Source organism: Cuculus canorus, chromosome 12 (genome assembly GCF_017976375.1).
Source record: "Cuculus canorus isolate bCucCan1 chromosome 12, bCucCan1.pri, whole genome shotgun sequence".
NCBI lineage: Eukaryota > Metazoa > Chordata > Aves > Cuculiformes > Cuculidae > Cuculus > Cuculus canorus.
In genome coordinates this window covers 20,191,185-20,218,703 of record NC_071412.1, presented here as the reverse complement: position 1 = coordinate 20,218,703, position 27,519 = coordinate 20,191,185, and the positions used below count along the sequence as shown (strand labels likewise).

Genomic DNA, 27,519 nt, shown 5'->3' with positions numbered 1-27,519 from the left:
TATACTTCTGATTGGGCCAAGTCAAGATCCACCGTTGGTTCCCTAAAGACAGCGATGGGCAGCGTGGGAAAAGGAGCCTGGAGCAAATGCAGAAGAACTAACAAAGCAGGGGGGAGCCCAGTAAGGGAAGCGTCCCTTTGAACAGGGGTTGGCCATGGTTCACCCTGGCCTGCCATTCTGCCACGCTGCACCAACCTTATGAAGGGTTTGGGCTCTGCAGAAACTGCCTCACGCTTCCTGCGTGCGCTGAGAACCAGGACTTGGTACCATCAAGGTAACGCCAGGCTGGTGCAGAGGCCGCTTCCTTACGAGAGAGCTGTGCTTTGATGGAAAAACACTCCAAACCTGAAGTTACTTTTAGGAGAAAAAAAGTTGCAGGAAAAAATATGTACTTCACCCAGACTAGAAACTCCATCCTTCTGAAGTGACTACATCTGCATTTTTAAGATATTTTCTTTTTCTTTTTGGCTGTACACGAATTTGATGTCATTAAAAAGGCTTCCTTTGATGCTGTATGCCAAGTGGAATCATTAGTTTCTCACAAAGGTGCGCTCTAAATGTCTAGTTTAAATTTTCATTTTCAGATGATTCATCTAAGAGACGAACAATAACAACCAAAAACAACTTCAGAAAAAGCCTTTTAGCTGCAGTCACTCATTTAACTCCCTCCAACCCCTCCTTTTGGGATTCACATGGCAGCCCACACTGAGCACGAATTCTGCAGCTTCCTCGGCGATACACAACTGTTAGAAGCAAACCACAACCAGACTCCCTCAAACCTCTCAGAAGAGGCTCTTCTGGAGTCTGTCCCCTGCACCTTTCTAGCTGACACGGGGTCACGTTTTTATCCCAGGATGCTTCCCATTGCCACTGTTGCTAGTGCACGTGTTGTTTTGTCACAGCTCCTCTTCACTAGTCCTCCTCAGAGGTCATTAGAGGATTAACGAAACTCAGGGAGACTGGAGGAAGCTGCATCCTCGGCCAACGCAGCTTCAGCTGCTCCCCTAGATTTTGAGCGGGGAGGACAAAACAGATGAATTATACCTACATTTCCTCTATTTAAAAGAAAATGTCACTGAAACCCAAACCCAATCCATGATCTACACCGGATATGTTCCTTGATACCTACTGAAGACCCGAGAAAGAACAGACGCAATCAAGGGCTTACAGCCTTTTTTGTGATACACATCCAAGAAAGATGCTTCTTTCACCCCTGCCTCATCTCAGAGAGTGCAATATTAGCGTATCTGTGGCACCAAGAGGAAGGCTGCATCACTTCTAGAACTGCCCAGAAGACAGACTGGACAGTGAAAAACTGATGCAGAATATAATTTTGCTGTCACTTTTCCCTAATAGCCGCACGACTTCTCTTAACACCTAATTATAGTGCTTCGAGGAGAAGACCTACACGCTATGGACCATTTGCTCAAGACAACCTGGACTGGCACGCACCCTTGCCAGACCCTGCTACCACACCAGCCTGCAGAAACGGCCACCATACACTGCATGAAGCACAGCCGCACATACTTCTGGCTCATAACGCTTCTTACCTACCCGCAGTTTTTGTACCAGAGGTTCCTATCACCTAGAAAGGGCTTTACACAGCCTTCTCTTGTACTCCAAACTGACACCCTTCCCCTTCTCTCGACCACTGACTGCATCACTCCAGATTTATGGTGACAGAAGTTGTTTCTTTGTGATCTGAGCAGTACTTGGTTGACTCGCACAAAGTCACCCAACGGTCCTTCATCTCTACAAAGTGGGCCGGGGCCGCCCAGCTGGCCAGGGACTGGGGGAAGCACGGCAGGGCACCCAACCTGCCCGTCTGCTATTGGGCACACAGTTTTCTCCTCCCTCAGATGTTCTCCTGTAGGAGGACACAGGAGGAAAACACTACCTGTCCCCTAAAACTGCACCAGAAAGGAGAACATGCAGCATGATACCAGAGATGGAAATGTTACAGGCTCTGGCTTACAACAGAATAAAACCACCATCAGTCTATCAAACAGTATCAAAAACACTCTTCCCAGAGAGAAAGTTATTTTTTCCAACGCGATCTTCAAACCATGAATTACAGTGTTGACCCTCACCAACCATGCTCATGCCATCTCCCTGGACGCAGCTCTGTTTCTGTGCTTCTTTATAACCTCATGATGTCTGCACATCCTGTCCTCGGTCTTCAAAAACTATCTTCGTTTCATGACAAGAATCACGAAAGAATAAATGTAGTTGCCCACAAAAATGTTTTAGAAAATTACAAGCTTGTGAAAAGGAAAAAGGTCTAGCTAAAGCTCTTCCTTCGCCACCATCAGATTAGGTGCTGCGACCTTCATTAAAACCCTTTCTTTTGCCTACTCATTTCATAGCACGTAATTTCCTGCCTCTCGGTGATTAAACCAACTGAAAGGTAGCAGATAGAGCAAGTTGGCTTGCTGTTTCAAACAGATATATTAATGCTTTACGCTTAAAAAGCTTTCCAAGCGTCTTCAGATGCTGATTAACAAACTTTGTACATGAAACCACGTCTGAGATCAGACTGCGGCAGCTGATATGTGACTGAAACTTAGAACAACAGCTCTATTGCAACGCTGCACACACAGGACACCTCCAGTGCATACATTAAGGAAGCTTAAAGTTAAGCTTCACATATTTAAACACTAAGAAAGTCTACTTAATGGCAGTCTTCAAAATGACAGTGGCCTCCTAATCTGCCAGAGATAAAGAAGTGCCAAGATTAACGATTACATAAGTGCATCGCAGAGCCCAGAAACAATAATCAGCTCTTCTGTTGTTATTTGTGTACAAAGGCTATTAGAGTCATCTGACATTCCAAAATCCAATTTAAAGTTGTTAAACCCCTTTCACGTACTTATTTGAGGTTGGAAAAACGAGAGGTTCGAAAAGGGAAAGCAAGGGTTTGATTTCCTAATTCTTTTCCCCTTACCGATTTTGCTCTAAGCCAAATCTCTCTTTAAGAAACGCAAAAAATAAGCTTTTAAACAATGCCCAGAGTAACCAATACTGCTGTTGAAGGAATAATACCAATAAACCCCTAACATGCTTAGATAGCAAATTTTAAATTAATGACTCCAAGCACAGCAAATAATTATTCTTGAGGAGCAGACCCCAATGAGCTGGGGGTGGCACTGACATCAGCTGCACGCCTGTGACAACAGCGGCCGCCTCCAGCAGATCGGCAGGGTGCGAAGCCAGCCCCAACACCCATCTGAGCCTAACGATGGACTCGGCGAGAATCCCCACTCTAGGTTCATTTTTGTACGGTCTGCAAGAGAGCAGACCGCCCTTCGCAAAACAAGGCAAACCACAGGGCTGACTGCAGCCTCTCTACATATTGTACAATCAATTTACCCACAAACATCCTTTGAAACTCAAACCAACGCTCTTTGTTTCTGACGGATGACTGAAGGGCAAGCTTAAGAAACAAAATCAACATGCTGGTCTCCTCCTGGTTCCTGTGTTGCTCCTTCGCCTCTACAGATGACACGGAGAATGGGACATGAGAGAAGGCGGTTACATCCCTGCCCTCTCCGGCCGACGGAGGAGCGCAGTGGGACAGCCCCAGCTGGAGTGTGGTCAGCAGCCGTGTGTGCACTGCACTCGCCTCTCGAGGGAGCCCACAACTACAATCCCATTTGTAGCACAAACTGCTGCAGCCCTGAATGCTGAACTGTCGGCTGGCTTCAAAATTCACAGGAAGAGCAGCTGAGCAGACGCCGGCTCTCAGACAGGAGAGGTGTGCATGGCAGACAGACCTACGGACCCACTGCCGCAACCTGATCTTGTGGGCGGTGAGCTGAGCCTTGGGCCGAAACAGCTCTGCCCTTCTGGGGAAAGGAGCAGTGCTGGGGCACCAACCTCAAGAGACCACGGCTCGGTGGTGATTTACTCTCCTCGTCTCTCGAGACGTGAGGTGACAGCTGTGATTCAAGCTAATGAAGGTAATCATGAGAATAGGCGTAAAAGAAAGGCAAGATGCTGACTGTCACAACAGAGCTTGTGTAGCAGCAGATCCCAGGCAGGCTTTCTCCTTTCCTGTTGTGACATCAGGAGTACAACGCCCTTGGTTCACTGTACGGCGGAACAGAACCATTATGGACTGCGTGCACAAGTCTTCCCCTTACGGCTGCGAAGTGATTTTCTAGTGTTCCCTAAGGTAAAGTCAATTAAGTGATAACTGCGTCTGTGCAAAGAGTATTCAAAATGCTAATACCCCCACCCAGATAAGTCCCCAACTTTGCTTATTTATCTCCAGCTCTAAGAAATTACTGCCGTGAATGCTCCAGTGCCTTCACCCATTATCTTTGCAATCCTGCTTCTTCCTAACAAAAAGGCAAAAAGAACATCACGCAGGAGCTGTACCACTCTGGCCACACTGGGGAGTAAAGCGACACCAGCAAAGAAGTATCAGCCGATCTGCTGCAGTGTAGTCACTGACAAATTTTGCTGCTCTCAAAGTTTGTTCAGCTTTTTGTCTAACCTATAGAGGTAAGAAAATCTGCTACGCCACCAGAGGCTCACAGCGTCTTGAAATAACAGCAGTTTGCATCATGAATTATCTAGCAAGATTTACCACCCAGGGAAAAGATAAGCTATCCTGTCTGGTGCTGTGCCATTTGGCCATCAGACTCTAAAAACTTCAACGTTTGTTATCTCTGCAATGGAGACAACACAATGCTGGTCTCGGGCACCCAGCTCTGAGGTGGCTTTCTTACCTCAGCACAGGATGATGCACGTTCTGTAAGTCTCTGGCCACTTGTTTGACGTGTCACCATGCTTTCAACTGAAAAAAACCCCAAACTGAAGCTGAAAAACTCAGTACTGAAAACAAAGGACTTCATGATGTGCTGACTTACCATCAACATCTACGTGAATGCCTTAACACTTTAAAACTTTCGTTTAGAAAAATCACAAAATTGAAAAATGGCCAAAAACCCCCCAAAACAGCGAATACAGAGAGCTTTTTCAAACAAGCCCGACAACAGTAAGGAGAAGACAATGCTGTGTCCCACAGAACCTGGCAGAACAAGAGTACAAACAGGAGATTGAGTCAAGTATTGCTAAATGCATTTGACAGATTAAAAGGAAAAACTCGACTTGCTTCACCTGGTTAACACTGGGTTCTAAAGGCCGAGTGACACGAAAATTTAGAAGCTGGCAAGTAGTGAATGCATTGGATTTGCATTTCCTCAAATAAAGGAGGCTCGATAAAAGTTAGAAGAAAACAATAGAAACAGCACCTGTATTATTGTAATCATTTTACCCAAAGACAATCCAAACCATTTAACGATCTACACTCCACCACTCCAGCACAAGAAAGCACCTTGTAACCGGAGCAGAATGAAGCCACACAATAAGTTACTGAGAATGACCAACTTAATCTCTCAGCCCTTTCAAGGCGTTCTTTACCCATCATTGTTGCCGATGTTTCTTTCTGTGTTTGTGTTCCGCACACATCAGAAAACAGACCGGGAGTGCCGGGAGTGCCAGGCAACTCCAAATTCACAGTTTTAAAACTGCACTAGTTTTTAAAAGGCTCACACAGAGCGCCAGTTACCAAAACATTTAACCACAACTCCCCCATTCCTGCTCTCGGAAGCAACAGAACTTTGATTATCCAAAGCTCCCAGAGGACAAATGGAAGCAGAGATAAGTGGGGGAGCAGCCAGAGGTCTTCTGAGAATAATGGAAGTGAAAAGAGAGGAAACAAACTCCACACAAAGGAGAACTGTTGGCTCAGCTCAGCCCTAAAGTTTTCCTATTCCTGAATGGAGCATTCATTAAGTAAAATAAGCTCCTCTAAGCAAGCATTCCAAATGATTGTAAAAACCCTTTGACTAAGTGAAGAATTATTGTTCGGTTTGGTACTTGACTCTCCAGAGAGGGACGGCTGTTGTTCTTGCTGCAAGCAATTTATTAGCCAGCGGTACAGCCGAAACAACGCTCCTGGTACCATCTCAATGGTTAACAAGCACAAAGATCCTTTCCAAACCTGTTTTTCCCGAAGTATTATTAGGAAAACATTGCTAGAAAACGTTCGAAATTGAATAAAAAATACAAAGAGATCTATCACGAGCCTTAACATCGGGGCAGAACATCCACATAGAAGAAATCTGTTTGGGGAGTGGTAGGTGCTTTACACAGAAAGTACAAGTTTTTATTTATATTATTGCAGCACAAGTTAATGCCAATTAAGCAGGAGAGTCACTTTGGATTTAGCACAGAACCTGGCCCAGGGCACTGGCACACAGAATAGAAATAAATACTAATCACGGTTGCTCACACTGAGAGGATTAGATAACTACAGACGTAGGAAATTAAAACCACAACAAGATGACCCCACGCTCATGATTTCCCTGTTGTACCAGATCAGTCAATATGAATAATCGACAATGTAAATTGAAATCCTCAGATAAAAATAATGGTTTTACTGCTTTATTTCTCTTCACTTGCACATAAATTGAGTTGACTATCTCTGACAATGCCATGGTTTAATATTCTAAACACACTATCTCCTTTAACAATGCCTGGAATAGAAACAAGCTGCTGAGCCAGATCCTCAAGGGGTGAAAATCAACGTTGCTACACTGACTTCAGTGGAAGCACATTGATCTCCACCAGCGAAAGCTTTGGGCCCTAGTGGGCAATTAGGTTTCTATTATATGCTAATTTAAATAATGTACCACAGAACATTTGCTGTACAGTAAAGCAAGTCTACATTCTTCTGCGGAGAAGGATCAGCATTCGCTGAGGCATGATGAGAGTTATGGTTTCAAAGAGCAGGATGAAGTTTCGGTATAAACTGCTCCTCATAATAACATTTTTAAACCTGCAATTACTCATACTATACTGCTTTAGGAAGCCTGTAATTACTGGGTAAGTTCTTACCAATGTCTAGTCTAGATCATAATTGCTAACACTGCCTCCTTCAAAGGAAGGAGTGACTATGTTAAAATCTGGTTTTTGTTTGGTTCCTACTACACAAAGTGGTTCTGCTGTTACGCTACAATCTGTATTCAGTGGAGGAGGAAAACCAAACTGATTTATGTCCCAACCTTGAGCCTTTGAGCAAGGCCCGAACAAAAAAACGAGTACAACAATCCCACACACGTTTCTTTTGAGTCTTCTGAGATGGCCGGGTTGGAGCAGGACTGCAGCTGGAGCTGGCACAGGCCAGAGAGTTTTTGCAACAGAAGCTGATGGTACTGAGGACCATCTGCAGCATCCCCTTGCTCTCCCAGTGAGGCCTCACGCTCCAACTGGAAGACGAAAAAGCAGAAGCGTGGCGGGACAGGGTTCAGCCACAAAGACAGCAAAAAAGATTTTCAGGGGGTCACTGAGCAGTTCAAGGAAAAGGATATTGTCCCCGTGTAAAAAATGTTAAAAGCAGTTGTTAAAGAAATGTTTTGCTCTCCTGTGTAGCAATTTTTTAAGCATGAGAACTCCTTCTCTCGGTCTCCTTTCACATGTCACTGCCACCCTTCTTCCCACCTTAATCATCAACAAACAAGTTATTAGCATGCCAAGGTCCCTACTTAAAAGTTTTCTGGACTTGTGATGTAGTCAGGATGAGGGCATCATTCCACACTTACAGGTTCTCCTGCGTTGCAGTCCTTCAAGTGAAGCAGCAGGACGCAGTATGTTTGGAAAGCTGAAAGTACACCTCGGCACAGCAATGTGGAAGCTTTCCGAATGCCACTTTCGAGAGAGGGATCACCAAAGCAAGGGGTTCTCCCCAGATGTATGACTCTCATGCGACAGAAAGCGGCCGAAGATAAAACTCCAGATGAAGACAAAAACATGCACACGCATCCAATTTGTCTGGTTTTCTATGGAAGCACACAAGGCGGAAAGGCAAAGTACCGCGGCCTCACGCAGGCCAGCACGGTGCACGGTGAGATGTGCCATTAGGCCGCAACACCTAAAGAGTGGGATTCCCTTTACAAACTGCTTGTCCCGGTCCTGGTGCTCTTCTCTGGCTGCAGTTGTAACTTCCCAGGAGTGGTTTAATTGCAAACAGGAAAAGTGTACACAGAGCCAACCATATTTGATGATCGCAGCCACCCAAGAAAAACCCGCCATGCAGGGAAGGTCTGAAATGTCACCACAGACAGGACCCATCCAAAGCCTCCCCTGCGCTCTGCACTTCACCGCTGCCCCATCGCTGTGCTCCGGGTGGGCTCTACAGACACAGGTAGAACTCAAAGGACGCAATCTGCACTCTGAACTAAGAACAACTAGAACCATTTTGGTTAAGGTTTTGATGAACTCGACCCCACAAGCGTTTCAGCCAGCAGCAATCCCCAGTCCCTGAATGGAGCTGGCCTTCCTCCCACTCCCCCCCACCTCCCGGTGCCCGTTCAGCTGCGCTGCCAGAGCCAAAATGAGGGAACAACTGTGGCTGAAACTGTTCTTTGGGGGATTAACTTTAACCTGAATCAGTTTCCTGACTTAATTCCCCACATGACTGCAGAGATGCTGCTTGTCCTCGCACAAGGGAGGGGTGCATCTGTTTGGCAATGCCAGCTTAAGGGAGGTTAAAATATTCCCAGAACTCAACTGCTGGTTTAAATCGGCACGAGGAACTCTGGGCTAGCAGGCAGAAGGACAAGGAACACAGGGCTGGTTTTCCAAGAAACAGAATAGTCTATGAATAACTCACTGGTTTCTATGTCCAGTATTGCTGTGAAACTTGAAGCAAGCCACTCATTTGATGTGTCAATGCCTCAGCTGTGAAACGAGGCCAACGCTTCCTTACATCACCAATGTGTTGTAAGTCGAAAATTAATGACTGAGGTTCTTGGACACCGGTGCTGAGGACCGAGAGAGTCCGTGGCTACAGGAGCGGAGCGATTACTGACAGGGAGGGGCTAAGGAATCAACCTATTATTTTTGGCGGACTATTTCCTTAGAGGATAAATGAGAGTAACTGCTACTTACTTGATTGCAAGGAATTGAAAGAGCTCTCTTTAGCTCCCTGGTGGGTGGACACTTGAACAATTAAATAGCTATGACCTAATTTTAGTCAGAAACCTTATGTCACAAAGAATTTACAGAGAGGCGTCTTTGTACGTGCAAAAAATATTACACTATAGAAATATAGTTGACTAATGTGTTAATTTAGCTGTACAACAAAGGGACAGACTGGATCCCATCCTCCTTCCTCATACTCCCAATCCCCAAATTTCTGACCCTAAGGGACACAACTGCATGATACAAAATATCACAGGATTAGGGAACAGCGGGAAGGGACTGCTTCCAGCATTACAATGGTGGGGTTAGTTCAAGGAGAAGTTCCCAGAAACACAAGGGTGGTGGGGAACATTACACTGAAATCTCAGCACCTGCGTGACAGAACATCACCCAGAGGTTTGTATGATGCGCGTACACACCAGTGACACCAGAAGGCACTTCTTTTTCAAGTGCCATCATTACACACACAGAGCCACCAAGTGATAGCAAACACACCCCAGTCTAAATGAAGCTGTTCCAACAGCTTGTCTTCCTCGCAGTTAAAACCTGTGCTTTCCTTCTAACCCCAATTTTCCTGCCTTCTTTCAGAAGAGCACGGGAAACATTTCTTCCTCTCAGGGTGATGCAGGATTGCTACCACGGGGCTGAGATCCGACTGCAAGATCCCCGTGCTGTGACAAGGACTGTGTGTGTGAGCCAGGGCAAGTCACGTTAACCATCACAGGGTTCTCAATGCTGGCAGGATGCGTAGGGCTCCCTGAGAACACCAGGAGCTAAATGATTAAATGGCTTCATGGGGCTGGGCACACACCTTCCTGTAATTCAGTTTATACCTGTAGAACATTAGGCTTCCTACCCGTGAGGATCCATTAAATATTGTGTTGTGCTTGGATACATCAACAGGAATAGAAGCCACGTAAATACTTAAATAGGTAAACAGCGTTTCGAGTCTTATTGATCTTATTACAGCTCAAGAGCTTATTATGTCCTTCCTAGATTAGAATGTACCCATTCAGAAAATAAACACAAACGTAAGGAATGTAAGAATCCACCAAAGAAAGCTTTAAAGTTGAAATATCAGCCTCAGGATTTTAGATCCTGTCTTATGATTTTGAGACACGGAGGCGACCGTTCTAAAAATCCCCGGAAAGGGATAACACTCACATTCCCTTTCCTTGGTCCTCTGGGCCAGGGGATCAGCCCTAGATAATCATTATTACACAGCTGTACCACTGGGTTGAAAAACATAAAGTGTCAGTAGAAAGTGAAAATCCTGCACTACCTGGATTTGCACCGAAGCCCCCGGAACCCAAGGCAGCCAGTCTGGCAGCTTGCAATTCAATTACTACGAATGCATAAGCATCATTGGCCTTTCAAAGCAGATCCTTCCAGCTTTATGAGCAGAATTAAGCACCCTGTAAATTACACCCAAGACTCAAATCCTCAGCGTTGCATCTGCTTTTGTTCAGCTTCTTATTTTCTGAAGTCTTGCGGTTAGGCAATGAAATGTGAATCTGTTGATTCCTGGCTGTGACACAGGCTTCTTGTGTGGCCCAAGCCAAGTCTCTTACGCTCTACTTCAGTCCCCCACTTGTGAAACAGGTAAAACACATGCCTCAGTGATGTTTTTTGCATAAATTAATGCATGGAAGCCAGTTTTTCCAAGAGTTCACTAATTAACATTATAGACAACCCTAAAGATAAAGAGATTGTGCGAGGGCTCTGTCTGGCAACCCTGGCCCAGGGAAGGAGCGCATTCCAGAAGCGATGATAGAATCTGCAAGCAATTCCAGAAAACCAAGTTTACAGAATTCCACAGGGTCATTTTTCAAGAATTTGTACTTTCCTGGTAACATACTGTAAGGATTTTATACAATGGAGGCATCTCCTACATTTAGTTTTACTTGGAATGAGATGCTGCCATCAGTTCTAAGCAGAATTTATACGCGCTGTCTTGACAAAATTTTACTGGAGAAATTCTGAAACAAAGAGTTTCATGCTGGACACCCTGTTTTCCACAAACATACTTTTACAAGTTGCTGAAGAACGCCGGGACAGTTCTACAAAAGCCACGTCGATCATCATGCATTTTCAGACGTCAGCTCAACAGGACAGAGAACACATTTTCCCGTGTTTCTACAGGGCCTGCTGCCTGCCTTGGGCCTGAAAGGAGGATCGAAATCCACAAGTAACTTTGCTTTTTAGTTTTGATACTCAGTACAATATCTAAGCACAAAATTCAAGTATTAAAAAAACCCCAAAAAACATTAAGTGAAACAGTTTTCATACTGGGATGACCAGAAATAGGCTAGAAAGAGGACGAAATGTGACTAACCCTTGTTCTGCCCACGCTGACAAAAGAGGTTAAAACTAGAACGGAATAAAACACGCTTCTCTGGAGCGTGTCCAGAGAAGAGCAACAAAGCTGGTGAGGGGGCTGGAGAACAAGTCTTATGAGGAGCGGCTGAGAGAGCTGGGGTTGTTTAGCCTTGAGAAGAGGAGGCTGAGGGGAGACCTTATTACTCTCTACAACTACCTGAAAGGAGGTTGTGGAGAGGAGGGAGCTGGCCTCTTCTCCCAAGTGACAGGGGACAGGACTAGAGGGAATGGCCTGAAGCTCCGTCAGGGGAGGTTCAGGTTGGATATCAGAAAAAAATTCTTCACAGTAAGAGTCATTGGGTACTGGAACAGGCTGCCCAGGGAGGTGGTCGAGTCGCCTTCCCTGGAGGTGTTTAAGGAACGGGTGGATGAAGTACTTAGGGACATGGTTTAGGGAGTGTTAGGAACGGTTGGACTCGATGATCCAATGGGTCCTTTCCAACCTTGTGTGATTCTGTGATTCTGTGATTCTGTGAAAACACGAATCATAGCTTTTTGTTTTTTCTTTACGCGGTGTGTAGGACATAACTCAACAGATCTGCAGTCGTCACTATGACGATTTACTTAACCTAAAAGTATCAAACCTTTTAAGCTCTACTCATTTGCAAACACCCACCAATTCACATACTCCATACTGGAAGACATAAACAAGATAAAGTTTTTATGAAGTCCGCAACTGCAGTTTTCAGGAGCCAGCGAGGAGTGACGGTACAAGTAGAAGCTGAAATATGCTTTCAAACAAGAGCTGAACTTCCGTCCTAAGCTAGCGCCTAGCCCCCATACCAAAGAATTCTAGTTTTCTTTGAAAAGCAGCAGCTTACTGATTACAGGAACTAAATAATAATTTCTGCCTTTGATTTTAAGGCCATAATCCAGCACCGGAAAATGGATTTGTCACTGTTGCTGTGCACCAGTGAATTCACTTGCTTCGTTTCAAACATCTCACTCGAAAGGAAATATCTGAGCAGTAAGGGCAGCTAATGACAATCCTCGGAACGCTGGTAACAAACTATAATTTTTGCGTTTCTCAGTCAAATCCCGGGCAAACTCCATCTTTCTTTGTTTCGTGTTTGCTCACAGGTGATGTAATTCATCCATCAAACGCTCTGTTGCAACATTAATGACATTGAAAATCAGCATGCGCAAAAATTGTTATTAAGTTTATTTAAAAAAATAAATTGCCTATGATTTCATGACCAACTAGTCATCACCATTACTTTTGTAAAACATATATTCAACTCCAGGTTATGTTACATAAGGGAGGAGTGCCCGTCTGCTCCCTCACTCTTCCATCCCACAACAGACAATATGGAGCTAAAACATGACCAGGGCTTTCCTCGGGCCCTCATACAGTCCCCAGGCTGAGACTTGGCTATTGTGACGCTTCAGTCAAGTTCCAGCCTCCTTACACCTTTACCCCACCGAGCGCAGCGTATCATCTTTACACAGCAAAGAACACAAGCTATCCCAGAGGAAATACAACCATTGCAAGACTGCAACTTTTAAGCATTTGGATTCAGTTCTTTATGTCAAGGCGGGGAGAAGTGCTTCCTGCCCTAAGAAACTAGACGTGTCACCGCTAAATGCGATTACTCACTTTTGGAATATACACTCTTATGGCACTAAAGTAGTATTTCGCTCAAGACGGTGCCAGCTCTGAACCCTCCCAGTAAGGCAACAATGCTAACCTTCCAAACCAGTCAGCTCTTCTGACTTGTCTCAGCGAGCTTAACGATGGGGAATTTTTTTACCAATACACTTTTACATTGCAGGTGTAACCCGCAGCAAAGAACCAAACACCTACTCCAAGCAGAAACTACAGCCATAATGCAGGGTAACAGGGCAGACGGATCTCTCCTGTGTGTGACTGCCCAAGCAAGAGGAGTTGGAAAACAAGCATTACCAAACCGGGCCGTAATTTTCATCTTTGCCCTTAAAACTTTAAGTCTTCCCAAAACTGAAGACAGCAGTTTAATGGAGCCTATGAAAACAAGGGATTACTAGTCCCTTATCTGATGTCAGCAATCCTCTGAAATTAGGTGTTACCCAGGAAGAGCAGTGGGAAGGTACAGGGCTTGCCACTCCTAGGTGGTACCTGTCTTAACTACATTCCCACGGTTTTCCACACAGCCAGAGAAGGAAAATAAACCAAGTGAGGCAGCAGCGGTTCTCTGAGAAAGCCATCAGAAAGCAGTCGCAGCTCCCAGCACCCGGTGCAGTGGGAAACGACCCTCCCCTGCACCAACCTGCATCCAGCCCCGACCCAGGAGAAGGCAGCTGTGGCTCTGGGACAGGAGGGGGCCAGGCTGGAAGGGGGAAGGCTGACAGCAGCTCTCCCAGAGAGGTAGGAACGATCAAGGAATAAGCAGTGACTCACACTACATGATTTATTGCTGGGCACTGTTCCCAGATGTGTTAATAAAGTTGCAGCCAAACAAATGCACATCCCTTAGGTCTTGTCTTTGTTCCAGCATGGCCAAGACAATTGAGTATTATTTTCAAGTAAAACAAGGATGAGATTCCAGACACTATTCCTACCACAATTAATATTTATGTTTCACCAGCCTATTTCACAGCGCTGCCAACCCTTGAGTAGTTAATGAAAAAAAAGTACCAAACAAGAAAGAGGCAAGACTACTTACAGACTCTAAGTCATAAGATTTTTAACAAGCGAGTTTGAGCTGTACTAGTTGGTTTTTAGTTTACCTGTAGTCATTTCAGGTGTAAAAGACAACAGAGAGAAGCACTCCATAATGACCACACTCAACTGAAACGAGATGCCAATGCGAACCCAGTGAACTCCGTGTCAGGTAGCAAATGGCTTCAAGAGCTCACGGCAAAGCTCTTCTTGGAGATCTTTCAGAAACTGAGAAACAGAGGGAAGAGGAAAGAGGCCAAAGAATTCTTTGAATTGAAACATTTACTTGATTAGCAATGAAGCTCTGGGGAAGTTGTCCTCAAGCAGGAAAACCCGTGACAGGTTTCTGGAGGCAGTGCGCTCGGGTTTCACATATCAGCTAGTGACAAAGAAACATATTTCCATACAGTGTGATTGCTGTGCGAGCAGACGCTCCTTTTAGCTTTAATTAGCATTGAAAGAGAATTTATATTCACACTTTGCCTTCTGATACAGCTTTAAATCGTGAAAGACACGATAGCTAAATGTGAACCGCACTGGTGGTGTTGCACATTTCAATGGGCAGCTCTGTGCGGGAGAGGAAAGATGTAGCTGTTAGTAGGGCAAGGAAGTACAAAGGACTGATGCAGCTTGTCTGGGACACATTCCCTGGTATTCCCCACAGGCAGTTTTTGAATCCAGTTTGGAGATTCCTTTGTTTCAGAAACCAGATAAGCCACAGGTTAGGTGCGCAGAATCACGGCGTACTTCCAAGCTATACCCATGAGTGAAAACAGCAGGAATATTTTGAAATGATAGCTGAGAATCAGCTATATCCACCTGTTCCCAAAAGCCAGAGCTGGACAAAGGAAGAGCGCGGCGTAGACCACAGAAATAGACTATGAAGTGCATAGTTTTAAAAAGAAAGCGTTTTCCAATATGAACGATGCTTCTTAGGCATGAGTGGAAAAGACATGTTATCCTGAGTCAGTAGGTTGTCAAGAAACTGCAAAGAATTCATTGAACTTGGAAATAAAGTCTTCTAAAACTGTTCAAGACAGTAACAATCAATTGATTTATCCAGTAGATTTTATTGGCTGTAGTTATTTTATACCCACTAGGCACCCACGGGAACTCAGTTTCCATTCACTCTTACAGAAGAGTCAGGTAGTGAATATAAAGATGCACCTTACAACACAGAGCAAAGCTCATCCGTGCTTCTAGCACACGGACCTCAAAACCCATCATCTCTGCCTCGTTCTTTTTCAGCTTGCATTTTTGTGCATGTTTCATAATATGCGTAATATTCACACAGTAATATGTGTATATAATTGATAAATAAACATACATACATTGGGGGTGTGTGCTCAAATTTATTTATCTAGTTTGGAGACCACTGCTCTAAGCAACCCAATACGCACAAAGTAATGCCTTCTGGCTGCCCGAGTTAACAACATACCTGCATTAGGTTCTCCCCTCGAAGACAAAGTCAGCATTTTAGAAAACTACTTAAATAAAAGGGAAGGACAGATCGATAGCTTGGTCAGCACTGTCACTACAGCAGAGTGGAGCAACCACAGTTTTGTATAAGGACGTCATACACACAACACATACAAAATACGAACTATAAATACAGACGAAAAGATAGACCCTAGGATCTTAAGGGGAAACAGAAAATTAATATTGTTTTTCATTTTCCTTCCTCCATACTATTCAGTTCCAAAACTTGTCGACCAGCTCACTTCACTGTAATTCTGGTTTTGTACACCTCACATGTGATTTAGTTGATGACTGCTGTATTTTGTAATGCAACTTGTTTAACAGTAACTCCATACAGCTTTCTTGTTTCGTGCCAGTGCAATTTAATAAACTCAAATTTCCTACGGAATCTAAAAGCAGGGCAGAGGTTTCCTTGACACCATCCTAAAATCCAGCCTGCGATTGATTTGTTATTAGCTACATTAGTAAACAGAACAGTTTGTGTAAGTTTAGGCACCCCAATAATTAAATTTTTAATAAAAAATTAAAGGTTTTAGATACTGCAAGCAGCTTGGCATGGGGATTCCACACCTTTTTCCTCGTCGTGAATCTCAACACAGCAGACTCTCTCCAAGTAAAACAACAAGCAAGAACAAATTAAGTTTCCCGAGCGTGCCAGTGAGCGTCGGCTGGTGCCCCCGGCGCAGACTGCCAAAAGGTGGTAAGCAAGGGAGGAGCGTGCCTGGGGCAGGGAACATGACTTTAGAGTCCTGATGTGGATTTTGGTAGATGGCAAGACAATTAAAACCCATGTGGAAATGGTTTCTCCCAGTTGTCATTACCCTCTGCAGCGCTTAGAACTATTCCAGAAGGCTACTAAAGGAACAAAGATCTCTTGAAGTATGGAGCATGCAGTGTTAGAAAGGTAAATCACAGAGGTGTCCTAGAGGGCTCTGTCTTTCATTCTTTCATGACGATCTGAAACAGGTAGCTATAAAGGGCTTAAAACGTATAGTCGTGTTGTTACCCCTCACTACGCTGATAGAGAGATTAAATAAGGCACTGGCAGTTTGCTTTCAAAAGAGGGTGAAAGAAGAACACAAAGTGAATTAGAGATGAAGAACGTTAACATGAAGGAGAAGAAATGAAAGTAATGAAATGAAAGAAATAAGAAACTAGACAGCAAAGGGAAGAGGATCAGGCAATCACACGGCACTTCAGCGATATGACAGTACTGCGCGCAGCCCGTGCGATCCCAGGGCGATGTGAATTCCAAGCAGGAAAATTCTTATATCCACCTACATGGAATAGCCAAAATGGGAGCATAAAGATGGAAATGGCAGAAGTATCATGCTCCAGTCTAAAAATAGGTGCACTACTTATTTCCCAGTCTGTCTATGGGACAGTGCCATCAGCAATGCTTAGGTTTATTATTTTCTCTTTCAAACTCCTGAAAAGACAAAAAGGAATCCTATCAGTAAAGGGTAATGAGCAGGCTCACAAAGGCTATAAAAAACTGCATTAAAATCCACTGTGTTCGGTTGCATCCAGAGTTTAGTTTTGGTGATTGCTTAGCACTTTATCTTAAGCTTTGCTCTCTGTATATATGAAATCAAAGCTGTAACATCTCTTTCTTACAGTAAGTTGTTTGAATGTAGCAAACCAATTATTCAATTGAACACACATCTGAAGAAATCTACCCTGAGACGTTACCAATCTGACAAGTTAATGGATTTACTATCAAAAAACAAGGGTTTTTTTTCCTGCACAAACTAGTAGGCTCACTGCACAGCCAGATCTTATTGCAAAGCCAAAGACCTTAACATGATAAAAGCAAAAAGCTCTAAGTGTATTAATGCCTGTTTGAATGAATTGCCTGTGCAGTATAGCAATGCATTATCTAGCCTCTATTCACACTTTGATTAAAAACAACCAACCCAACAAACCACTTGCTCTTCATAGCTTAAGAGGCCCAAAAACCTCCTCATAAAACAGTTTTGTTGTCACTTTTATATAGGGTTAGTTGATGCCTTTCCCCCTCCTTTTTTCAATGAGCTAAATATAATTAATGACTTCAAAATGGAATTAGTTCAACAGCATTTGGCTGAAAGCATTTATTTATATGAATCCAGTTATAACTCAAAGGCATACTGTAAAGAAATTTACTTCACTGAAAATTCAAATAGCAGCCGTCTATATAAAAGTGGCATTAAAGCTTAGATATTAGCACAGTCAACATAAATTCTGATTTTAACAGGCTTGGATAAACATATAAATTTTGTCTCAGCGCGTCTGCTTCGGCTGTCAATACTCTGAAATAGATACAAGCTTTAACAAACCTTTAATTCAAAAGCCCATTATTGTACCAACTGAAATAGAAAGGCTCGCGTATCAAAGAGAAGTTCTTCCCCACTTTCATGGTATTACTTCTGTAAGACACCAATTGATCTACAGCCCTTGAAAGGAAACAACTTGCTTCCCTCTCCGGGATAAAAGTCAGTGCAGCTTTTTTCATCCATCACAGTGTAACAGCATCAAAATACACCTTCTGCATCAACTTAAAAGAAAGAAGAGAAAAAACCTGCAAACCACAAAGCCATTACGTGACACGTCAATTTATTCTGTCTGACAGATTCACTACAGAATAAAAATGTTTTCATTAAAAAAAACTAAATGAAGATTTGTTTAGAGCACTCAGTAAGAAAGAAATGAGGAAAAAGAGAAGCGAGAATTTATTCAGAGAAAGCCCCGGTCCGGTGGCCAGCTACGAGCAGATTTAAGCCCTTTACCAGCTTAATATCAGACCACTTGGAAAGGACGTGAAAGATGTAGCTGTGACTTATAGGAGCCTAAGGAGCACCTGGTGATTTGCCCCACGCCCGCTGCTCTGGGGTGGATTCCAGCCCTCTCTGCTCCCTTTAACTCCTGCCACAAAGCCTCTTTCTGCTGGATTTTGTACACTGCAGGGTGAAGCTCCACCAGCACATCCACAGCGGTGGATGCACAGCTATACATTGCTGTGCATTGCTCTACTGCACAGGCAATTCATTCAATTCTGCCTGGCACAGCCCATTTCAGTGGTCCACAGGACCAGACTGAACACTCCTCTTCTGAACCAGAGACTGTTTTCCTCATCCGGGACTATTTATGCAATGTCCTGAGATTTAATAAATTGCCAGACTAACTGCTGGTTACTTAATAACGCACACAACATTTAGCAGCCTCTGATAAATTGTGTAATTGAATTCATTTGCCCTCTCTGACATTCAAACCAGTTATTGTTAATAAACAATACCTTCAAATATTTAGGCGGGTTCTTTAATTCAACTGAACAATGTACTTGGAACTCGTGATGGTATTAGCAGACAAGTAAACAAACACGCTAATTTTCATTCCCTCAGTGCTGCAGGTATTTTCTCTTTAAGAACACAGCCCTTTGGTTTCTTGAGTTTTACTATTATGTGCTGCCTTCGCTAAAAACCACCGCAGTATTTACACGCAACTTTTTTTGAAGGGGAAATGCCTTTTTACCCTCCCAGGCCATGCCAAACCTTCTGTTTGCTCTTCAAATACCTGATCTCATCATGAAAAGAATATCATTTGGAGTGGTAGGAACAAGCACAGCTTCACTGGGAGATCCGATTTCCTTACCAGTCCATGAAAACGGAGGGAAAAGTTCTCCCACAAAGCTATCAGAAGGGTACTGCAGAGCAGCCACTCAACCTGCCTGCATTCCGTGACGGGATCCACGCTCGACACACGCCAGCTGATGCAAAGAGAAACACAAACAGGATCTGCTACACCAACCTTATGGCGACTGGCTATGAAACAAGCTACAGGACAACTTCCTTTCGACAGCCTTTGCGATAGCAAACAAGTCTGGAGGAGAAACGTAAACGCATAACAGAGTAGGTTAGGAATAATTTCTCCCATTCTACTAACGTGATTTACGAGCATTCAAACTGCTTGGGACGTGACATAGTTTTCAAAAGGAAAAAATAAGTGGGTACTTAAAACTAAATGAATCTCAAGACTGCTTTCTACTGACAGTGTTTACAATAGGCTTAATTATTTACGGGGGAAACCATACCATTGTAGATCTGCCTGAATTTCTGAAAAAACAACTGAAGGGAATAAAAAGTAAAATCTTGTTTGTAAAGCACCGGATTAGTAGCAAGCAATCTGGGTTTTGTTTCCTTGGATAAATGTCTTAGATAGCTGGATCAAAGTAGCCCTTTGTGAAACAGACACTTTACCGAGATGTCTGGAGACTTGGAACGTTTTCCAAAGTGATAACCATTTTGGTATCCAGCTTAAGACAACTTTGAAAGCATTTTCTGAAAACTGGAATTAATTATAATTAAATTTAATTCTTCTCCCACATTGTATTTGGTGATGACATTTGAAGTCATGCTATGTAATTTCAATTATTAAGGTGCTTCTACACTAAAAGTAGATAAGAGTCCTCAAAAACTGTAAAACTTGCACCAGTGAAAATATGCTTGGCTAACAGAAACCTATTCAAAGATAGAAACAAAGCCTTAGCCAACGCACAGCAGCGCTTCCCATGTGAGACACAGAGCTTTGTGCCAGCTCTGGGTAAGCTCCTAGAACTTTAACTTTAGGCTCCACCACTGTGACAAGCTGGACATCCGTGCTTGCTGCCCACTCAGAATACTCACTCATATCTAAAGAGATCCCACTCACCGCTAACACAAACTTTGAACTTCGCACAGTTACCAAATCGCTAACACTGCGGCAACAGCCCAAGAAAAGAAGTTAAGCTACACAGCCCCACATTATTTTTGTTGGCGCCTTCCTAAGAAATTTTTCTATTCAATTCAACGAGGGGAATAGGAAAAAAGTATCGAAGGATTTCATTTGGGGATTTTGATTTTACAAGGTGCTGGCAACTCTCCCTGTGCGCGTGCGTTCACACGCTCTAAACCAACAAGCTGTTAACTGGACAGCTCAGGTATCTTAAAGGTGGGAAAAACACTCCCTAAAGAGTCAGTTTTCTTTCTTTTTTAATTCAAAAGTAAACTCCCTCAAAAGTTCCTTCGGTTTAGCATATAAATTGAATTCATTTGATTAGTCTTTCTAAAACGTAAAGCTCTTCTCTCTTCCAAACACATCCAGTGCCAGCCAGCAGGCCAGGGCTTGACGCACCCGCGTGAAGAAACCTCCACCTTCCCCGAGCAGCGCAGTACAAACAACGCCTGCTGTTCATTCCTCGCAGCAAGGTACGCGCACAGCCGTCGCAGTCACTTGAGAGCAGTGGGCACTATTCACTACCAATTACTATAATTTCCTGAGCAAAGGCCTGATTTCAGCGTGTGGAGCGCCCTCAGCTCTGCCCGCTGCCCTTGTGTGCGGCAGCGAGCAGTGCTATTCGGGGAGCTCAAGCCTGCTGCGAGATCCACGTAAAGCCACTTAGTTGGTAAAGCTCTTCGAGCACAGCTCGCTTCTCCCCATCAACACGGCGAGGCAACAGATACAGAAATAGGCCTTCTTAAAAATAGCCACGTTCTATTTTTCTCTAAACAGAAAAATATGAACTTATTTTCCCTGTAACGCCTTGCTCAAAGTGCCAAGAATTAACATTTCTAAAATGCTGAAGCTCGTGGTTACAGCTCCTCCACCTTCCTTGGCCACAGGGACTTGTCGCGGTACACGTACTGTCCCAGGATGGAATTCTCCCTCCAGGTACTGCTACTGCAATGGGGTAGCAGCAAAGGTTTTGATACAAGTTTTAAACACCCTTCTAGAAGAATAATTCATTCATGACCATCTTGTCTGCCCTGATCCCTACGTGCAGAACTACTGCATCTCTTTACAGCAACATCATTCAGGCTGGACATCAGAAAGAAAACTTTCACAGAAAGGGTCATCGAGCACTGGCAGAGGCTGCCCAGGGAGGTGGTTGAATCCCCATCCCTGGAGGTGCTCAGGGCCATGGTTTAGTAGCAGATAGGAATGGTTGGACTCAATGATCCAAGAGGTCTTTTCCAACCTAGTGATTCTATGATTCTAACATTACAGCAGACTCCGACTCTTCCAAAGAGAATTCCAGATTGCTTGCTGACAACTATTTCTAGGTCTCAAAGCAAAAAAGACAAACAAGGGCACAAATCCATGATCTGTTTCATATCTCGAGCAAAAACTTAATTATTAGAATGAATGTATTTAAAGCACAGTATTAACAAAATGACTATTTTACCAACACTTCACCTGATACCGTTTTACAAATATAACAGTATAGCCCAGGGAAGTATGAGAACACGAACTCGATGGTGATACGGAATACTGGGATCGGTAGCATCAGAGGCATTTACAGCTGCTTCACTGGCAAAAGAAAATGCTAAGCACAAGCCTGAGCCTTCGCAGTTCTCCCTGTCCGGCCTTCTGGAGAGCTTTCTGTCCTTCCACCAAATGCAAATGCCGGCCTCTCCTGAGGTGCTCAAATTGTTATTTTCAAGCCTTGATGTCTTTACAGAATTCCCAGCAGTTCTTTTTAGACTCGTACATTCTGACTTCTGTTTACTGATGCACCACTTCTCTAAGTGTAGTAGCACAGCAATTAATTATACAGTAGTATGCCTAATCAGGTTTCCCGAGGGTTTTAACAGAAACCCTTTGTATTTCCTAATGATTCCATGAGACGGTAACTATCTTTAGTTCTGCAATAAAGAAATAAGAGTCTGCTGACAGTATTATCTCCACAAAAGGTGAAACTGGTATTAAAACCCTCGATCCCACCCCAACTTCGGAGAATTCAGATTTAGTCTGGACTTTATGATTAACGTTTTTATAGGGAACATAAGCAGTCAGCGCTTATAGACAAGAAATACAAATGAAGAAGAAAGACTGAAACCAAAGAACTAATGTGACCTACTTTACATTTAAAATTTAAACCAGATACATTCAAATTAACAGCAAAACCTCCACTGCCTTCAACGGGACGTTACCACCAATCGATCAACCGCAGTCCAACAATCTCCTGTGATCACTTGCTCATGCTCTGCCTTGCTCTGAAAGAGGACATGTGCAACTACTTTTCTTTAGTACTAAGGCAGATATCCACAAACTTTCTCCTTAACTTTAGGGAGAATTCAGGACTATTAAAAAAACCAACCAAACAAAAAAATCCTAACGCAACAAAATAAATAAATAAAAACAAAAAACCCCAATCCATAACAAATTACCAAACTATTAAACCAGGAAAAATACATCCAGCTTCCACACTATAAAGGCTCAGGAAAAACAGTAAAAAAATCAGTTTGGTGGACTTGCAGCGTGCCAGAGCTGGTCACATTTTGGCTGAACTGCACCTTTTATTAAGAGGGGTCATAACTGAAAATAAAACTGGACAGCTGTCTTACTATAAAAGTGCTATTCTCATAGAGTCACAGAAGAGCTGCTGTTGGAAGGCATTTCTGGAGGTTGCTTGGTGGAGGCCCTGCTGAAAGCAGCGTCAACTACAGCCCAGGATTGTGTGCAGTCAAGGTTTGAGTACCTTCAAGAAGGGAGACCCCACAATCTCTTTGGGCAACGTGATACAGTATTTGTCCACAGGCATAATAGTTTATATAAAATATAATCCAAATGAAATTAGCTGTCATTCCTGCATTTTGTGCACCTTTTGCCCGTCCTCCCCCAGCCCGTGAAGCAGCGGTGCTGCACCCCTACTTCCTATCTGTCACCCGTGTTCATACACTTGAGTCACACCACACACAGACACAGCGCTGCGGACGTCACCCAAGCTCGGGCGCTATGACCTACAGCATTGGCAAGACTGGATTCGGAGACACAGCTTTTAATTCTTAAGTTTACCGATTCCCCTAATCAGAAACTAAGATGTGCCAGAGATAACTTCCACGTTATGAAAGCAGCTCTCTCCAGCAATCCACAGGGACCCATCTGCGAGGCTGAACTGTATCTCTATACAGTTCTTTTTGTCCTGTATTTGTTCTTTGATGTACAAATATGCCACAGACTAAGCGGTGATCTCTTTGATGTTGAACTTTTATACTTTATTGCAACTAGCGTGCTTACAAGAGGAGCTGCCAGTCATTTTCCCTTCTAAACATTCAAATTTCATGAGGCTTTATGAGTCAGATTCCTTAGTAACTTGCTTTCAGAATTTCCACAAGAACCGCGCTACTCTTCTGGAATGATAACTTGATTAAAAACCAAGATCCGATCAGGTTTTTCAAGTATTACAAATTAATACAAGCATTAGCTAATAGATCGGAAAGTATTTAACATAAAGGATAATTACGCAGTCAACTACGCGTTTCCTCAGTTTCTTTTAGGTAAGCGGGGCCGCTGCCTGACTCCAGCCGTGGCCACGAGGAGTGCGCGGGGCAGGGTGCGAAGCCGAGGCCAGCGGGCAGGGGCACCGCTCCAGCTCCAGCCGTTGGCAGTTCAGGCACTTCCAGAGCCACAGGCAGCCTCCCCAGCACAGGTTTTCATAATGCAGAGTGTATACTTAACATTTTAGATTGACAATACCAAGACAGATTAAATTACAAAGTTAGTTACTATTGTGACAAAACAGTAATCAACACTGGCAGGAATAACATGTTATAAAGCGCCAATTTACCATCAGTACATGCCAGAGCTGCCATGCAAAAGAGTTTCCATTCTGAAGCGTTTTGTGAGGGCTTTTAAACCAACGCTAAGAGATTTCATTTCATTTTCATTTTCCAGAAATTCTTTGGAGTGAGATTTTGCCATTCAAAAGGTCTCTGCTTCAGAGTGACGTTTATGTTTGGCTATTTTTCCTTTCTGTGAGTATAAACACTGTGGTTTGGAGAGAAAACATCGGAAGAAAATTAGACTATTTTGGAACAGTGACAGCAAAGAGACATTTCCCCATACTGAGCTCACAGCACAATCAGTACTGCTACCCATGCTCCTCGCCCAGCCAGCTTGGCTAAAGATTCTTGGTCACTGTGCCAGCCACAGAGATGCTCTGAACTTTTGAATTTCAAGTTAAAATTTTAAAGCGAGGAAATCATATTATAGCTTAGTAATTTTTAGAGAAAAAAAAGAATCTAAACCAAACCAAATTTGTTACAGATACCGATTCCTCTTTGTTCAGCAGCACCTGGCAGCTCAGTAATGCAAAGAGCACGGTAAGAACTTGGTGCATTCCAAGGCAGGAGCACGCTCCACCTTTCCGACTGGGAACTGCTAACTTATTCCCAGAGACACCAGTAGATTTTTAAGAAATCTGGTTCAACAGAGCCAGCTGTAGCAATACTGGAAACATGACATTTTCAGGGCCCTTTCAGGACCAGGCAGAAGTTAATTCTTGGCGCTCACCCAGGTCCCATCACGCGCAATAAAATAGCCCACCGAGAAGAACGCAGGGGTCAATATTGCTCGTGTTACTGAGAGGTTTCATACGGAATTTCTGTTGAAGCATCCCGTGCAGGAGGCAGGAGAGAGAATTTTGATCTTCCTCGAAGAGAAGAACAGGAAAATCAATCCCTTTATTTAGCTGCCTGGCCTGGCCCCGCTCCAGCCCCTCCGCCTTCGCAGCAGCCCAGTGCCTCACCGCGCTGCCGGCGCCGCCAACCACGGCTGCGCTGCCTCCTATCACCCGGAGCATCTGCGGAGGGAGGGATGCTCGGGGCCAGTTCTCCTCAGCCATTTAGAAGGCGCCTATGTATATGAAGTCTCTTAAATGAAACATCTCTGGCTCTTTAATTAACCCGTCTAGGGTTTTTTTTTTATTATCTGCTGATACAAGAATCTATCCAGCAGTTATAAACAGCTTTATACACTCATATGTTAAGCAAATACTTCTTTTAATCCAACAGCATGCCCACGGTACAAGAAAAACTGTACCCAAAGCTTAACACAATGCGTCTCTGTCAACCCAACAATTGCAGGGAGTGTCCCTGTGAAGGAAAACAGTGCTGAGCGTGAGCTGCTCCGGCTGATCGCGAACAGTCCGCCCCTCTCTGCGTGGCAGAGCGTGCCCGTGCAGCTACAGCTGCCAACGCACCTCCACAAGCCCAGAGTGCTCCAGCCTGACCGAGGAGGCTTAGCACCCAACGGTAGTTTCGCTGACATTTCTGTTCTCCAAAAGTCGCTAGTAACGTACCACCCAGCACGCAAACACTGCTACAGCAAACCAGAAGGAGCCAGTGCAAGGAAGGGAAAAACCAGCGGCAACCTATGACAAGCAGTTTTTTGCAGTGCAGTAGACAGGTTTATTAATTCCCAAATTGAGTTTCAAGCAATCGCTATAAATCTACCAGAAATTACATGTTTTCTCACAACAACTGCTCTGCCAAATCAAACACAAAGACAAGCTAATTAATTTAGCTGAATGGAAAAATGCACCCATTATGAGTAACACTGCAGTTGATAGAGGAGGACAGCAGCTACGGCTGCTCCTGTCGACGAGGAGAGCAAATCTAAGTCAGGATTAAAGCAAGCAAATGCCTGTGTACAGAAAGGAAGCCCCAAATGTTCCGATGACCAGGGATCACTTTTTTTACCAACTTTTTACCCTCCACCTAGACTAAGGGCTTCAGGCAAACAGCACCTGGGGCTTAGAGAGGATTTAACCTCCCTTTTGGGGTGAGAAGAAGATAAATGATACCAATAATGTCCCTTTAGGCACAGAGCCAAGCAGAAGAGGCTGGACAGGAGAGCACCTCTCTTCTCAGAATCAAGCCAAGTAAACATCAGTTCAGATAAGTTTTAGGCATGTTTAACCCACAGCGCAGTATCAACTCCCAAGTCCTCAGCAAACTCACAAGAGATGGGAATTAAGTGCCACACGCAATGAGGACTTGATTTCTAACTGGATCGTGTAAATTGTACCAGGTCTTAAACAGCAAATGATAACCGGATGAAGGGAAAAATAGCTGAGCTAAACCTGACTCTCCTGATGCTTTGGAGAAAGAGGTAGAAACTCAGTACCACACACCCTTGAGCCCTTTCCAGCGGCAGTGGAGGCTGAGAACCTTAGGCCCTACGTTGCATACAACCCTATTCCTACTGTTCTGACTCATCTCTTCTGAAAATACTACTTAAAAAAATAAGACAAGTCTGTCCAAAATAACAGCAGTTAAAAATACCACCCTGCCTCGCTTATACAACGTGGTACCACTGCCCCAGGTGCCTCTGTGGTGGAGAGGTCAATGTACCAGCGGGACCAGACACATCAGCTCTCGGTATCTGCAAGAGATGGAAGCAGAAGCTGTGGCCACACTGCATCCTTCCCCGGGTTTGCATTTGTGTGGTTAACAAAAGAACAGCAAGAATAGCAAAGTCTATAGGAGTTCAAGAACTGCAAACAAACAGCCCATTGCAGAAGACAGCCTGTGCAAACAGGGACAGGAGCTTTTCCTTATTTTCAGTCGGCAGTGCAGAAAGTATTCTCAACATAGCAGGTGTGAGCAGAGCTGGCAGGAGACCCAAGTGCTCCCGCTGGACGCAATGCCCGCAGCAGCCAGAGCCAGGGAAAAGCAATCCTGGCACCCAGGAACAGGGCCCATGGTACGCTGACACCAGGCTCGACTGGTTTGTGGTCACTTTGGTTTGAAAGAACGCTCTGATAAACCCTTGTCACAGCACATCTGTCTATGTAAGGATTTAATGCCGCTTTTCCACCTTGTTTGAGAATGATCAACTTTTTCCAAAGTGCATAAACAAAGAGTCATGCAGTTGTTTTTATGAAGCACCTTGTCCCAGGATTCAACAGCAATAAATAGCACAGTATTTCAAAGAACACAAACATTACACAATAATTACATGGCCGATACCCTATAAGTATGCTGACTATTCTATTTGCATTGTTCAGAAGTGAAGAGGTTAGACTTATTTACATCCAAGTGGCTTTAATTAAGCTTTGAGATAAATGCTTTTAAAATGAAAGCTGGGATGATTATACCTCTCTCGACACTGATTTTAGCCTAGATGGCTATGTACGCAGCATGACAAAAGGCCCCAAGGCTGGAATCGCACCAGCACGAGCTACGGGTCCCGCATCACAGAGGAAAGAAACCAAAAAATGCAGTGAAACTGTG

The 27,519-nt window shown here is 44.0% G+C and overlaps 1 protein-coding gene and 1 long non-coding RNA gene across 4 annotated transcripts in view; both read right to left on the bottom strand.

Moving 5' to 3' along the window:
* The window catches only part of RORA (RAR related orphan receptor A), a 355,196-nt gene that overhangs the window by 39,415 nt on the left and 288,262 nt on the right, over positions 1-27,519 (bottom strand). The gene's annotated exons all lie outside the window — the stretch shown is intronic.
* Positions 23,368-25,167, bottom strand: LOC128853349 (uncharacterized). Its single transcript, XR_008451823.1, has 3 exons — positions 25,032-25,167; positions 24,830-24,935; positions 23,368-24,271 (listed from the first exon to the last, which is right to left on the bottom strand). It is a non-coding gene; the product is annotated as an uncharacterized LOC128853349 (long non-coding RNA).